General features: G+C 45.4%; 1 protein-coding gene across 2 annotated transcripts in view; it reads left to right on the plus strand.

Annotated features, from left to right (window-relative positions):
• Window positions 1–3686, plus strand: part of OPHN1 (oligophrenin 1) — a 489623-nt gene extending 485937 nt beyond the window's left edge. For both annotated transcript variants that reach the window (XM_006082933.3, XM_006082934.3), the window contains one exon: window positions 2911–3686. The gene's annotated coding sequence lies outside the window, so the exon portion shown is untranslated. The remainder of the gene's footprint in view (window positions 1–2910) is intronic.
• The last annotated feature ends 2446 nt before the right edge of the window (window positions 3687–6132 follow it).

Here is a 6132-nt window from a genome sequence, read left to right on the forward strand (position 1 = left end):
CTCCAACTGTCCTCCCCTGCCATCCTGATTGCCCCTAACTGCCTCTGCCTCAGCCCCGCCACCATGGCTTTGTCCAGAAGGACGTCCAGAAGGTCTCCCGGTCTAATTATCATATAATGCTTTTATTTGTGTGTATATATTAGAGGCCCGGTGCATGAAATTCGTGCACTCAGGGGGTCCCTCAGCCTAGCCTGTGCCCTCTCACATCCAGAAGCCCTCAGGGGATGGCCAACTGCCATGGAGGCGGAAGAGGTTCCCGCCACCACTGCTGCGCTAGCCAGCCATGAGCTTAGCTTCTGGCTGAGAGGCTCTCCCGCTGTGGGAGAGCACTGACCACCAGGGGGCAGCTCCTGCAGTGAGCATCTGCCCCTGGTGGTCAGTGCACATCATAGTGACTGGTCATTCTACCATTTGGTCGATTTGCATATAAGCCTTTTATTATATAGGACTAGAGGCTCTGTGCACAAAAATTTGTGCATTCGGGAGGGGGGGTTCCTCAGCCCGGCCTGTGCCTTCTTGCAGTCTGGGACCCCTAGGGGGATGTCCACCTGCTGGCTTAGGCTGCTCCCTGGGGGATCGGGACTAAGCTGGCAGTCAGACATCTCTCTGGAAGCCCGGGAGCCCTCCTGGGATGTCCACTTGCCAGTGGGGAGCAGGCCTAAGCTGTAGTTGGACATCCTTAGCACTGCTGAGGAGGCGGGAGAGGCTCCCGCCACCACCACTGTGCTGTTAGCCATCAGCCTGGCTTGTGGCTGAGCAGAGCTCTCCCTGTGGGAGCGCACTGACCACCAGGGGGCAGCTCCTGCATTGAGCATCTGCCCCTGGTGGTCAGTGCGTGTCATAGTGACCAGTCATTCCCAGTCGTTCTGCTGTTAGGGTCAATTTGCATATTACCCTTTTATTATATAGGATAGAGGCCTGGTGCATGGGTGGGGGCCGGCTGGTTTGCCCTGAAGGGTGTCCCAGATCAGGGTGGGGGTCCCCACTGGGGTGCCTGGCCAGCCTGGGTGGGGGGCTGATGGCTGTTGGCCAAGACCCCCAGCGGGGACCCTCACCCCATGGGGGTGTGGACAGCCTGGGTGAGGGGCTAAGGGCTGTTTTCAGGCTGGCCACAGCCCCTTCAGGGTGGGGGAGTCCCATTGGGGTGCCTGGCCAGCGTGGGTAATGGGCTGATGGCTGTTTGCAGCCTGGCCATGCCCCCCGGTGACCCAAGCTCCCAGCCTCTCATTTTTTTTTCTTTTCTGGGATTTATTTATCTTCTATAATTGAAACTTTGTAGCCTTGAGTGGAGCACAGGCCAGCTGGAAGCAGGTATCTGGGATTGATTTATCTTCTATAATTGAAACTTTGTAGCCTTGAGCATAGCCCAGGGCCAGCCAGGGCAGGTGGGAATCTTGGCTTCCTCAATCGCCAGGGGCAACCCAAGCCTCCTGCTTGCTCCAGCTCTGTGGCCGCCGCCATCTTAGTTAGGTTAATTTGCATACTTGCTCCTGATTGGCTTGTGGGCATGGCTTGTTGGTGTGGCTTGAGTGTAGCGGAGGGATGGTTAATTTGCATGTTTCTCTTTTATTATATAGGATGTTTTTATTGAACTCAGAGAGAGGGAGAGGGAGAGAGAGAAACCTTAATGAGAATCATCAATCAGCTGCCTCCTGCACACCCCCCACTGAGGATTGAGCCCTCAACCCCAGCCTGTGCTCTGACTGGGAATTGAACTCTGGCCGGGCACACATAAGACTTCTTTATGGGATCTGAGTTTCTGATGATTGGAATACTGTGTTGGTTCAGAGACTGGAAACTTACCTCCATGTCTCAGTTCATTACCCTATAATTACTTACTGCCTTCTAATTCTGAGATTCTCTGTGTTTTTAAGTTTCTTTCTTCTTTCCTTTCTTTTTCCCCAGCAAAACTACAGTGTAGTTTTACAAATTGCTTTTGAATCAAGTTTATTAGGAATCCTAGACTGTGACATTTGGGGCAAGTACATTTCATTCTCTGAGCCTCAATTTCCCAATCTGTAAAATGAAAAGGTTGTAACTTTCTTACTCTGGCATTCTTTGGGTCTATAAGATGATCAGTAACTTCTCTTTGGGCATTATAGCAGGAACCAAGAGTCCAGCTTAGTATCTGTAGTAGGACTTCATTCTTTCAGACCCAATCACTATTTCAGTGTTACCCCTCTGAAACTTCCTTCTTAGTCCTTCGTATTTGTCTGATGTAAAGCACTTTCACATCCATTAGCTCATTTGATGCATATCAAATGCTAGATACAGGGAGGATAATATGCATTTTAACTCAACGAATAAGAAACTGAGGTTCAGAGGGTATAAGTAACTTGCTGAAGTCAACAGGAGCCATGGAGATCATGGAAATGTTTTTATCTAGGAGTTCTGATTGTTTGACTATCAGATTGCTGGCATAACATGAACCAATATACACAGAAATGAGATCCAGGTGTCTGTCCCAGGCTTCCTTTTTTTTATTATCACTGGCAGTCCTCAGAGATGCACAGGTAGATAAGCTTTTTCCTTATCAGCCCTCATGGAGGTGAAGTCCCAGTAAAAAGAAGTGTGGAAATATTGTAGTGTTATAAATGCTATAAAGGTAGTGGCCATGTTACAGGGTGGGGGATAATCTCAGAGGTATCAAGCTTCTGCATCCCCTGTAGACTTTTGGGGGATTAGAGTTGAGGCCAAAGGCACACAGTTTCTATTCCTGAGTATAGGGGCCACCTTAGGCCCTGTTTCCTGGGATCAGAGTTATAAGGGCCTTTTCCTAGCCAGTCCCTATTATTCAGATTAGCTACCAAATGCATGCTTAGCTACCTACCAAGGAGGCCCCACTACTCAGTGGCTGTTAAGTGTATAACCAGTCTTAGCTAATTTTCTACTCTCTTCTTTCCCTTTCAGGTTTAAAAGCCTTGGCCTCTGAAGACCTTTTCCAGGTTTTGGAAGGATCTTCAAACCCTGTGTGCTGAGTCATTTTGTGCTGAAGAACAGCTCCTTCCTGGCCCTGCACCTTTAGGCTCTAGGATGCTATAAATAGGGGGCACATGTCCTAGAACAGGTTTATTTCTCCTTTTTATTCTGTCTTTATCCCGTCAGAAGTTCTATTTTGAGCTCCTGTATGACTGTGAATGGATAAACTCCCTCAAGCCAGACTCTGCAGAAACCAAGCTATCCACTGACCTGAGTTGAAGAGGGGAGCTCAGTTTTCAACTCTTCCTGAACTTCCTGCCTCCTCAAAAGGACATCGAACTCTGAATGATTTGGGACTAACCACTGATCTAAAAAATCTTACCCTGAACTGAAAACTACTTGGGTTGGGGCCTTACCTAGGAAGCAAGGAAGTATGAATGTTTGCTAAACATCAGAGAATCATAACATGTCTCTTACTGATGATATGGACCCTGGTGCCAGGTTGGAGCTCTCATGCTGCAATATATTGCCAAGAACCTGTCTGCTTCTGTGGGGCCAGACAGCTTGGGTGATGTCCCCCCACAAACTGTCCATGTGAACTCAGGAAGGTAGCCTTCCTGCTCTTACATACAACCACCTAAGACAAATCTGCAAAGCACATTTTGCAGGTCAAAGCCTAGGTCTGTTTGAATTATTCTTCTGCCTGTTTTGCCCTGGCAGCTTCCTTTCCAAGTAAGCAAGAAAGAAATAAAGAAAAGCTGAAAACATTTCTTTAAAGAAGGGAGCTGGTATTTGTCCTGCAGGAGTTCAATTTTTGGGTCAAATGCTGGGAAAAAAATGTTAAGATGGATTGAGGCCAGGCAGCTGTCACATTGCATCATATTTGTCTTCTGCAGTTAATTGCTTTTATCTCCTGAAAGAAGCAGTTTTTAACCCAGTGCTCATGGATTCAGGAACTTCACGAAGCCTCTGAAATGGTGTTCAGAATTCCTCAATAATTTCTTTTTCTGGAGAGATGTTCATAACATTCCACTGAATTTCAAATGGGCCTGTGACCCAATAAAGGTTAAGAACCACAGCCTTCAGATAGACTCTTTTTACAACTCATATATTATTTGATTGGTAGGGTCTTGCAAAATCATTTAGTGTAATTGCCTAGTTTACATAACACATTAGGAGCCATGCTTAAAGAAGATCCCAAGTCCTTGGGCTCCTATTCAAGGTTCTTTCCATTACACCACAGTTACCTAGCAAGAGGTATTATGATGGGTGGATTTAGTGGTCATTATTTGGGGGGGTTGGCTTTTACCCTCTTTCTTAATTCCCCATATATTTGTCACCAAATGAAAAACTCCCAGACAAAAGCTCTTAGTTTTCTTCATTTGCCATCTAGATCATTGGAAAGGAACTAAAACATAATTGGTCCAGTTATTGAAAAATCTGAGTAGACATTTCTGATTCCATTTTGTTAAAGGGAAGGTGCTAGAGCAATGTCATTGCTTATTTTACTATGTAGATGCCAATGGCACAAAACAGGTTCTCAGAGTATCAACCCAAGGGTCTTTCAACTCTACTTTCTTTAGGTGACTATTTTACCATATAAAGATATCTTCTTCCAGTAGCAGAGCACACACTGGGGATGACGAATAGGCCTTTCATCTGAGTACTATTTTGTTTCTATCATATATGCACACTCATTGCTTCAGATGAGCCTCACACAGTCATATCATCTAGGCAGAGCTCTAGTGTGCGGCCTTAGATAAATCCTTTCTGAATCTGTTTCTCCATTTTAAAGGGTTACTTTATATCCAGTTATCTGTAGCTAATGGACATGAGAATCACCTAGAGAGATAAGTGGCAGATGGGGGGTGAGCAGGAGTTTTCTCTCATTTTATTGAGACTTAGAGAGGTGACATAACTTGCTCTAGGAAGTAGATTGGGATGTAGGTTTTCTGTGTTCACCTATGCTACACTGCTTCTGTAGGAGAGGAGAAGCAGTCCTCCAAAACCTCAGCACTTCTGGGAAATTTCAGGAGTGTTAAGCTCTTAATTACTTCAACCCAATTGTTTCAAAACAGATTGGTTTTTCCCCTGTTGGAGTATATCCTAATATTTTTATGACTTGAGACTGCAAAACACTCTTTTGTTCATCATTTTGTCCTCATAACAATCCCCCAAAATAGGTAAGACCACATATTTTGCCCCCCCCCCCTTTGACAGATGTACAAATTAAGGCCCAGGACCATTGTTTTAGTTTTCTATTGCTACTGTAACAAATGACTGCAAATTTAGCAGCTTAAAAAAATCCACTTATTTTCTCATGGTCTTTATAGGTCAGAAATTCTGCATAGTGTGGCTGGATTCTCTTCTTAGGGTCTCACTGAATTAAAATCAAGGTATCAGCTGGGATGTGGTTGTCATCTGGGGCTCAGAACCCTCTTCTAAGTTCTCTGGTTGTTGGGAGAATTCAATTCCTTGTTGTAGTAGGAGAGGTCTCCATTTTTTGACATGAGGCCCCTCCATATTCAAGATTACAATGAGTGACACATCAAATCCTTTTGCTTCCCCTTCCTCTGACTCCCTCTTCTGCCTCTGTTAAGTTGCTCACCTTTCATTGGGGTGATTTTATTGGGCTCATACAGATAATCCAGGACAATCTCCCTATCTAGAATAATAAAAGCGTAATATGCTAATTAGACCTGATATCCTTCCAGACGACCTTCCAGATGAAGCCGGGGATGTGAGGGAAGCCTGGGTCCCAGATACTTGCCAGCGGCTAGAGCAGAGGTCCTCAAACTTTTTAAAAAGGGGGCCAGTTCCCTGTCCCTCAGACCGTTGGAGGGCCGGACTATAGTTTAAAAAAAAACTATGAACAAATTCCTATGCACACTGCACATATCTTATTTTGAAGTAAAAAAACAAAACGGGAACAAATACAATATTTGTATTTGCATGTGGCCCGAGGGCCGTAGTTTGAGGACCCCTGGGCTAGAGGGAAGGTGCTAGAGGGAAGCCAGTGCCGGCAGCTGGGGGAAGGAAGGCCTACTCTTGTATGAATTTCATGCACTGGGCCTCTAGTTTTAAAATAAGTAATAACCTAAATTACATCTTCAACCTCTCCTCTATCATGTAATCACGATACTGAAGATTAGGGTATGGGATCTTCTTGGAGACCATAATGCTGCTTATAAGGCATGAAGCAGCTGCCTACAG

The sequence above is a fragment of the Myotis lucifugus genome, unplaced genomic scaffold (genome assembly GCF_000147115.1).
Source record: "Myotis lucifugus unplaced genomic scaffold, Myoluc2.0 scaffold_4, whole genome shotgun sequence".
Lineage (NCBI taxonomy): Eukaryota > Metazoa > Chordata > Mammalia > Chiroptera > Vespertilionidae > Myotis > Myotis lucifugus.